The sequence below is a fragment of the Papio anubis genome, chromosome 9, assembly GCF_008728515.1.
Source record: "Papio anubis isolate 15944 chromosome 9, Panubis1.0, whole genome shotgun sequence".
In the NCBI taxonomy this organism is placed as follows: Eukaryota; Metazoa; Chordata; class Mammalia; order Primates; family Cercopithecidae; genus Papio; species Papio anubis.
Genome location: NC_044984.1, coordinates 10,299,675 through 10,310,164, shown reverse-complemented (window position 1 = coordinate 10,310,164; position 10,490 = coordinate 10,299,675). Strand labels below are relative to the sequence as shown.

Here is a 10,490-nt window from a genome sequence, read left to right as displayed (position 1 = left end):
ACTTGGAGTCCTAGGAGGGAAAAGTGGTTTCACAGGCTGGGTCCAGGGCTCTGCTGCTCTGTGCAGCCTTGGGACATGGTCCCTTCGTCCCAGCTGCTCCATCTCTAGCTATGGCTAAAAGGTCAAAGCACAGTCCAGGCCATTGCTTTGGAGGGTGCAAGTCCAAAGCCTTGGTGGCTTCCACGTGTTGCTGGGCCTGTGGGTGCACCAAAGACAAGAGTTGAACTTTGGGAGCCTCTGTCTAGATTTCAGAGGATGTATGGAAACACCTGGATGTGCAGGCAGAAGTCTGCTCCAGGGGTGGAGTCCTTTTGAAGACAATCTCTACTAGGGCAATGCAGAGAGGACATGTGGGGTTGGAGACCCCACAAAGAGTCCCCACTGGGGCACTGCCTGATGGAGCTGTGGGAAGAGGGCCACCATCCTCCAGACCCAAGATCTGTATCCACTGACAGTTTGCACCATGCACCTGGAAAAGCTGTAGGGACTCAATGCCAGCCTGTGAAAGCAGCTGCAGGTACTGTACCCTGCAAAGCCACAGGGGCTGAACTGCCCAAGGCCTTGGTAGCCCACTTCTTGCATCAGTGTACCCTGGATGCAAGTACCCTGGATGTTCCAGTGACACATGGAATCAAAATAGATTATTTTGGAGCTTTAAGATTTAATGAAGCTGGGTGTGGTAGCTCATGCCTGTAATTCCAGAACTTTGGGAGGCCAAGGTGGGCAAATCACCTGAGCTCAGGAGTTTGAGACCAGCCTGGGCAACATGGCAAAACACTTTCTGTATGAACAATACAAAAATTAGCCATGCGCGGTGGCATGTGCCTGTAGTCCCAGCTACTTGGAAGGCTGAGGCAAGAGAATTGCTTGAGTCTGTGAGGTGGAGGTTGCAGTGAGTTGAGATTGTGCCAGTGCACTCCAGCCTGGGTGACAGAGCTAAACCTTGTCTCAAAAAAAAAAAAAAAAAAAAAAAGATTTAATAACTGCCCTGCTGAGTCTTGGACTTGCACAGGGCCTGTAGCCTCTTTATTTTGGCCAATTTATCCCTTTTGGAATGGGAACATTTACCCAATGTCTGTACCCCCATTTTATCTTGAAAGTAACAAACTTGTTTTTGATTTTATAGGCTCATAGGCAGAAGGGACTTGTCTCAGATGAGACTTTGCACTTGGACTTTTGAGTTAACACTGGGATGAGTTAAGACTTTGGGGAACTGTTGGCTTGCAAGAATTAATTCTGACCTGTTGGCAATTGGTTTTGAAATGTGAAAAGGACATGAGATTTGGGAGGGACCAGGGGTGGAATTACATGGTTTGGCTCAGTGTCCCCACTGAAATCTCATCTCAAACTGTAATCCCCACATGTCAGAGGAGGAGCCTGGTGGGAGGTGACTGAATTATGGGAGCAGACTTCCCCCTTGCTGTTCTCGAGATAGAGTTCTCACAAGATCTGGTTGTTTGATAAGTGTGTAGCTCTTCCTCCCTTCTCTTTCTCTCTCTTTCTCTTTCTCTTTCTCTCTGTCTCTCTGTCTCTCCCCTACCACCATGGTAAGACATGCTTGCTTTCCCTTTGCCTTCCACCATGATTGTAAGTTTCCTTAGGCCTCTTATCATACTTCCTCCAGCCTCCAGTACTGTGAGTCAATTAAACCCCTTTTCCTCATAGATTATGCTGTCTCAGGTAGTTCTTTATAGCAGTGTAAATACGAACTATTACACATGGTCAGGTATGCTGTCGCTACTAGGGCCCTATATTAGATCAATAATTATTTTTTAAGAAGAAACTAGTTACTTGTTAAAGAGGGCATGACCTTACTCCAAGCCAAAGGGCCCACAGATGTGGTTCTTTTAAAGAGGCTTGACAATCTCAATTCAACCTCTTGATTTGCCACAGTCACTTCGACAATATAGGATCTGCTTGGTCATAAGTGCCCAGTGGCAGAATTACATGCTCTGCATCCTGAATGAGCTGGAGATCCTTCTCTTATGCTTGGTCCCTCTCAAAGCTTGAAGGATTTAATGCCAGTTGGTATACGGACCAGGATAGCACACGCAAATGAGGTGTATGTTTTTTCCAAATCCACAGTGGCCCAATAAATGCCATGCCTTTTTATTGGTGGTAGGTTGGTACAGGTTTAGCAACTTACCTTAATTAGATACTTTAATTAGATGTTTAGCAACTTACCTTAATTAGATGCCAGAAACTTCACTGAGGGTCTGTACTATAAACGTCATACCAAGCCATCTATGGTATTTTATGGTCCATGCTAGTATATTTTTAACAACATTTATGAAGAATTATTTCAAGCAAATATCACCACTCATGTCAAATACAAAATATTGTCAGAATCCTAGAAGCCTGTTGCCTAGAAGCTTTTCCTAATTCAAATCCTTTTTCTCTCTCTCTCTCTCTTTTTTTTTTTTTTTTGAGCCAGAGTCTCGCTCTGTCGCCCAGGCTGGAGTGCAGTGGCGCCATCTCAGCTCACTGCAAGCTCTGCCTCCCAGCTTCAAGCCATTTTCCTGCCTCAGCCTCCCGAGTAGCTGCGACTACAGGCGCCCGCCACCTCGCCTGGCTAGTTTTTTGTATTTTTAGTAGAGACGGGGTTTCACCATGTTAGCCAGGTTGGTCTTGATCCCCTGACCTCGTGATCTTCCCGCCTCGGCCTCCTAAAGTGCTGGGATTACAGGCATAAGCCACCGCGGCCAGCCATCCTTTCTCTTTTTTAAAGGTAGCCACTTTCCTGACTTCTATTGTAATCCATTCCTTATACTCATTATATTTTTTATCTCCTAAGTTTGCATTTCTGTACAGTACAGCTTATATTTTCCTAGTTTTCAAAATGATTTCATGTCTTTGAAACATATTAAAACCATTTTATGACTCAGGAAAAAATTAATTTTTGTAAATGTTTAATGTGTCCTGGAAATAAATTTTATTCTGCAGTTAGGGGTTTGGCATTTTATATATGTTGATTCGATCAAGTTTGGCAAGCATGGTGTTTGATACTGCTATATCCTATATTATTGGTTTACTTGTTTTATTTCTGAGAAATAGGTGTTAAGATCTCTCGCTGATTAGGAATTTGTCTATTTCTGATTTAAGTTTTGTCAAATCTTTCTTTGCTTGCAAGCATCTCTTGTTACCCAAATCTAATCTATTCCTGAAAATATGATGGTTAGCAAAGTTTGAGATAACTAGAGCCTGTAATTCATCATTTTAAATGGCAATAATAATGATAGTTTATTTTTATTTTATATAAAAACCTCACCAAATTTTCTAAACAACTACTCAAACGGTCATTAATATATATCCACAAAGGATTTCTGCATAATATACCATACTTTAAAACAAATTACCTAACTATTTAGTACATATTAAACTTATTAGTGGGCATGACTATATGCAAAAGTTGCGTGATATATGATACAAATTATGTTATTCTTTTTCATTGCACTGAAAATATCATAATATAAAGAAGAAACCCATCATCCAAATTGAGCCTATATTGATTGATACTCAGAAGTATCTGGCAGTAGGAGCCTATAAAGGGATAAGCAATTGGGGAAAGGATTGGGAAGCTGGTAGTACTGAACATCTTCTCACCTGGACTCATGGGCAACTTGAATAGTTGTTACTGTGATGCATATGTAGATTCTAACATATTTTTCCCCCTTGAATAGAAATATGGCATAACAATTTTTTAAAGTTAATGTAGCAAATATTTGGATATTAAAGCTTCCTATAAAAAGAGATACCTGTATACTGAAGCCATGATGAGGTATATACAATGTTATAATTATTACTTGTACATGGCAAATTAATTTTTTTATCATTGTGGAGTCACTTTCTTTAAATTTAGTAATACCTTTGGCTTTAATTTTTCTCTTGATATTAAAATAGATATAGTAACTTTCATTATGTTAGTGCTATAAAACACTTCTTTTTTCCATCTTTTATTTTTGACCATTTTTATCTTTATATTCCACATGTGCTTCTTGTAAGTAGCATATAGTTAAATTTTTAAAAATCCAATATGACAATCACCTTTTAGGTCAAAAATTTAATCCATTTACATTTGTGACAATTCAACATATATATGGTTCTAAATCTATCATCTTACTAGGTGGTTTCCATTTCCCCTGCTCCAACCTATTTTTTTTACAGCTTATAACACAACTTTTATTAGAAAAGTTATACGTGACATAGCATCAACTATTTTCAAGAACAAAATGAAACCCGATAAGCAACGAAAACCGTACTAACAAAATGTGTAACAAGAAACTAATGACCTTTCTAAAATCAAACATTTAATTATCTGCAATGTCTATTTACACACAGGGAAAACTCCATGGTTTAAAGGCGTGTCATATTGAAAATAAAGCTGCAATAGCATCTTATACAATTATCACTCTCAAGAAAACGAATCATTAAGCTAGTAATTAGGAGTTCACAAATTTAAAACATTTCAGTTTTAAATTTGAGTTTCAAAAGTGGTTTCTTTTTTCCCACAAAGGTGTCAACACTTAAGCTAGAACTTTCAGTGTTAATTTTGCCCTAAAAGTTAAGACATATTCTGATAATCATAATAGTCACATGATTTCTGATGCTATCTGCTCTGTTAATAATAAAACCTTTACACATGAATACCTATGTAACAAATCTCCACGTTCTGCACATGTACCCCAGAACTTGAAGTATAATAATAATAAAACATAATAAAGCCTTTATTTGGATGTGTTTTTCTTTAATTAAATTATAGGAAACTGGATATAGGATTTTGTTGCAAAGCTATTAAAGTTCCAAACACAGGAGTGTGCAGCACTGGAAAAGGAGATCAGTACTAAAACTTATAATAAATATCAGAGAAACCATTAGCTTTTACAGCATTGTCTGTTTAAAGGTTAAGTATAATTTCCCATCAGTCTGTTCTAACAGTAGGCAGGGCAATTTCTATTTTCATGATGTGAATACTCAAATATGTCCAAACATCTTTTTAAAGTTTGATTTAGAGCTTCTAGAAAGTTATATTTTTTAATAGTCACTCTACTGTAATGAAGCCTATTTCTGCTCATTTTGGAGCCTCACTAAAATAACAGATTTCAGGATAGCCAAGTTCATCAGAAAGACTCAAATGGAATGATTCACAAAATAGAACACTTTAAACCAAGTCAGTCCTATCTTTCGTAGCTGAAGCGCATCAGTCACAACACAGTTTCATGTACACCTAAGTGTAATTCCATAATTACACTTAAAACGAATCTCAAGAGGGTGACCTTTGTTGTTTCAGATGCCATCCCTAAGGAGAATGGTAAACAAGAAGATTGCCAGTGTTACTGATGGAAAGGCTTTTTTTTTTCTTGTCAAAGACTTATACCATAATTATAAATTAAACTGTCAGGCATTTTCCTAGACAGGTTTTCCTTCTTAATGCAGTAATAAACAACTAAGATAAAATCCTGACTTTTGACTGCTACTCAACAGTATTACATGCACCAATATTGCACACATCTGTTCTGAACTGTTAAAATAACCTTCTGAGTCCCTGGGGTGCTGTTTTCTCCATTAGAACACAAACACAACTCATCTAATCAGTTTCCCTCAAAGATGAAATTGACAAATTTAATATACTGGAAAAAAGATGAAGAAAGAAAAAGGCAACGACTTTGTACAGACAAAAATCTAAGTTTTCTCAAAGGGTTTTGTGTCGCCTACACATGGGGGCAATTTGCAGCGCTAGTGAAATGAACACTAGCTATAATGCTTCTAACTCCTCATATAATATGGAACCTTGGTCCGGGTGTTGCGTTGATGTCACTGTATGGTTCTTCCTGTGTCAGCTCAATAGCTTGCTGCTTTTTAAGAACCAAGAAGCTGTAGAGCTTTGTGACAGCTTGTTTTCTGTTCATGTTTCAACGTAACTCAAGCAAACTGAAAGATTCAGCTCCAGTTTTGGCAAAAGCTCGCTGAAGACCACGAAGCACCTGCTGAGTCCTTTTGTTCCATCTTCTTTCTTCCTGATCTTGATCATCACCTGAAACATCTTCATCCTCTTCCTCTCCATCATTTTCTTTTTCTTTCTCTTTCTCCATCTCTTTTTCTGGCAGAAGTTCTAACTCTGGTAGTCGCTGACGTATTTTGTAGGTTTTTCTGGGTGAAGTTCTACAGGTGGTATTTCCATCTGTTCCACCTGCTGAGGAAGCATCACAGGCTCTGGGTCACTTTGTCCAGCTTTTCACTTAACTCCCTGAGGTGGTGGTGGAGCCGTAGTTGACTCATCCAGGTTTGTTCTGCTGGCCTCCATCACTGACTCCTGGAGGTGGCTTGGCTCTTCCAAAATGGGCTCACTGAAAACATCACACTGCTGATGATGCTGTTGCTGGTCCTCTCCAGGAACCTCCGGATTTTCAAATTCTTTGAGGAACCCATCCAAATGATCTGCCTCTCCTCCTTTCCTCCTTTTTCTAAGGTCTTCTGGTAGAAGCAGTGTAAAACAGCATGTAAAAAGCTTCAGTAGTGTATTATTCCACAAAGGCTGAGCAGGCAAATAAAACAGTTTTTCTACTCCTCCTGTCTCTTTCCACATCATCAGTTTCTTGGTGGGTGGTGCCACATCCAAAGCAGTAACAGTATCAGAATAATCACTAAGTTGGGCTCTGATTGTCTTGCTATCCAAGTCTTTGGCGCTGTCAACAATTAGCTTCCTCTTCCTCTCGGCTTTTGTTTCTTTAATAGTTACATCAGTAGGTTCCAATGCAAATGTTTCTTCCTCATTTGGAACCGGTGTTGTTTGATCAGTCATAGTTTGCATTGGCTCAGTGGATCCACTGAATTAGGGCTATCAGGCCCACCCATTGATACCTTATCCTCACCCACGTCATCATTGTAGGCTGCTCCAGCAACATCACCCAGGTCTCAGAGAGGGCAGGGGGATCATCAAAGATACTGCTATCATTATTACTAGTAAGTTTGTCATCTAATATTCCACCATCATTTCCTTCTCCAAAATTATCATCCTTATATTGGTCTTCATATTCTCAATGGTTAATTTTCTCATTCAGATTGCTGGTGCTCTGTTCAGACTCTAATAGGAGGTTAGATGCAGTAGTGCTTACTAACACGTCCTCGTCGTCAAAAGCACTGCCTTCGCTCATTATCTAACAATCCTCCTTTCCAAAATCGCCAAATTCATTTTCTTGTAAAATACTGATGCTCTCAATTTCTTCTCTCGTGGTTCTCTCTACCACTCTACACTGATTCAAGCTGAACTGCTGGGCCGCATCAATGTCATCTAAGTCAGGTAGTGGCTGATTAAAGTCATGAAATTCTTCAGGTGAAGTAATAGCATTATAAGCTGCTTCCCGATTTTCCTCAGGCAGGTTAACAATGCCTGACAGAAAAGCCATCTTTATCTTAACGAATGCTTCATTACAGTCTGCAAGAAGGTATTTAGCTTTCCTGTGATAGATTCGAACTACTCCCAGTAAGAGATATCCTGATGTCGTAATGCCGTTTTCACCTTTGGTGAGGTGATACTTTCCATGCTGCTCTCTAAACTACACTCAAACACATGGGCTTTGGTTAGCTTCTTATCCCAATGGGCCGCTAGCCAAATTTTGGCCAGAGACCCTCTTTTACTGAAGACAAAATGTGCGTAGAACATTGTTCTGGTTGGCTATGAAAATAGAAGGAAACCTTGCTCTCCGCTGGGAGTTGGGCGGGCTGGGTGGCCCGGGGAGGGGAAAAGGGTCGGGGGAGGGGACAGGGAAAGGGGGTTACCCTTGTGAGGTGTAGCTTCGAAGCAGCTCCCGCCGCCAACACAGCTGCGGCCTCCTTTCTGATTCACTCAAACAAACAAGATGGCTTGCTACAACGTATTTTATGTTTCCTTTTTTTCTTCCTGCTGCCTTGGCTTCCTTTAGATTGATTATTTTAAAAATTATTATTTTCCTCCTTTGTCATTTTGGGAGTCACATGCTTATTGACTACTCATAGTGGTTACTCTAGAAATTACAACATGCAACAATGACCTATCAAATCTAACCGTAACTGGTGCTTTGGCTGTTCTCCTGAACAATATGGGAATCTTTGAGCGCTACTCCATTTGCCACTTCTCTCTTTTATAAGCTAAGGTTACTATGTATTTTAACACTATGTTTTCTTTACACTTTACAAGTTTTAAACAGTCAAAGTCCATACAGATTTACCTACATATTTATAATTTTTATTTCTCATTATTGAGTCCAGAATCTCAGGTCTTATAGTCATTTTCCTTTTGTCTGAATAATAGTCTTTATATTTTTATTTAGGGTCAATCTTCTCATGACAAATTTTCTCAAAGTTTGCTTGCTTGAAAACGTTATGATTTTACATTTATTCTTGAAGATAGTGTTTGCTGAGTATAGAATTCTCTGTTGATGGTGATTTTCAGCTCAAGGAAATTATCATTCCACATCTTCTGGCCTCTGTACTTGTGCTAAAAAAGCTAGCAATTCAACTAAATTTTGCTTCTCTGAAGGTAATTTCCCTTTTTCTCTGGCTATTTTAAAGACTTTCTTTGTCCTAAAATGTGGCACATATACACCATGGAATACTATGTAACCATAAAAATGGATGAGTTCATATCCTTTGTAGGGACATGGATGAAGCTGGAAACCATCATTCTGAGCAAACTATCGCAAGGACAGAAAACCAAACACTGCATGTTCTCACTCATAGGTGGGAATTGAACAATGAGAACACCTGGACACAGGGTGGAGAATGTCACACACCGGGCCTGTTGTGGGTGGGGTGAGGTGGGAGGAGGGAGGGATAGCATTAGGTGATATACCTAATGTAAATGATGAGTTAACGGGTGCAGCACACCAACATGGCACATGTATACCTATGTAACAAACCTGCATATTGTGCACATGTACCCTAGAACTTAAAGTATAATAATAAAAAATAAAAATAGAAAAATAAAAAAAGTTTTCTTTGTCCCCTTTTTTTTGAATTTTATCAATTTTTATTATTTATTTATTTATTTATTTAATTTATTTATTTTTATTATACTTTAAGTCCTGGGGTACATGTGCAGAATGTGCAGGTTTGTTACATAGGTATACACAAGCCATTGTGGTTTGCTGCACCCATCAACCCATAATCTACATTAGGTATTTCTCCTAATGCTATCCCTCCCCCTAGTCCCCCAACCCCCATCAGGCCCCAGTGTGTGATGTTCCCCTCCCTGTGTCCATGTGTTCTCATTGTTCAACTCCCACTTATGAATGAGAACATGTGGTGTTTGGTTTTCTGTTCTTGTATTAGTTTGCTGAGAATGATGGTTTTCAGCTTCATCCATGTCCCTGCAAAGGACATGAACACAACCTTCTTTATGGCTGCATAGTATTCCATGGTATATATGTATTACATTTTCTTTACCCAGTCTATCATTGATGAGCATTTTGGTTGGTTCCAAGTCTTTGCTATTGTGAACAGTGCCACAACAAACATACGTGTGCATGTGTCTTTATAGTAGAATAATTTATAATCCTTTGGGTACATACCCAGTAATGGGATTGCTGGGTCAAATGATATTTCTGGTTCTAGATCCTTGAGGAATTGTCACACTGTCTTCCACAATGGTTGAACTAATTAACACTCCCACCAAAAGTGTAAAAGTGTTCCTTTCTCCACATGCTCTCTAGCATCTGTTGTTTCCTGACTGTTAATGATTGCCATTCTAACTGGCGTGAGATGGTATCTCATTGTGGTTTTGATTTGCATTTCTCTAAAGACCAGTGATTATATGTTTGTTGGCTGCACAAATGTTTTCTTTTGAGAAGTGTCTCTTCATATCATTTGCCCACTTTTTGATGGGGTTGTTTCTTTTTTTCTTGTAAATTTGCTTAAGTTCTTTGTAGATTCTGGATGTTAGCCCTTTGTCAGATGTAAAGATTGCAAAAATTTTCTCCCATTCTGTAGGTTGCCTGTTCACTCTGATGATAGTTTATTTTGCTGTGCAGATGCTCTTTAGTTTAATTAGATCCCACTCGCCAATTTTGGCTTTTGTTGCCATTGCTTTAGGTGTTTTAGTCATGAAGTCTTTGCCCATGCCAAAGTCGTGAATGGTATTGCCTAGGTTTTTTTCAGGGTTTTTATGGTTTTAGGTCTTACATTTAAGTCTTTAATCCATCTTGAGTTAATTTTTGTATAAGATGTAAGGAAGGGTTCCATTTCAGTTTTCTACATATGGCTAGCCAGTTTCCCAACACCATTTATTAAATAAGGAGTCCTTTCCCCATTGCTTGTTTTTGTCAGGTTTGTGAAAGATCAGATGGTTTTAGATGTGTGGTGTTATTTTTGAGGCCTCTGTTCTGTTCCTTTGGTCTATATCTCTGTTTTGGTACTAGTACCATGCTGATCTGGTTACTGTAGCCTTGTAGTATAGTTTGAATTCAGGTAGTGTGATGCCTCCAGCTTTGTTCTTTTGGCTTAGGATTGTCTTGGCA

At 39.1% G+C, this 10,490-nt stretch overlaps 1 pseudogene; it reads right to left on the bottom strand.

The window, feature by feature from the left end:
• Nucleotides 1–2,632: 2,632 nt before the first annotated feature.
• LOC101020607 lies at nt 2,633–7,766 on the bottom strand (annotated as a pseudogene).
• Nucleotides 7,767–10,490: the final 2,724 nt, after the last annotated feature.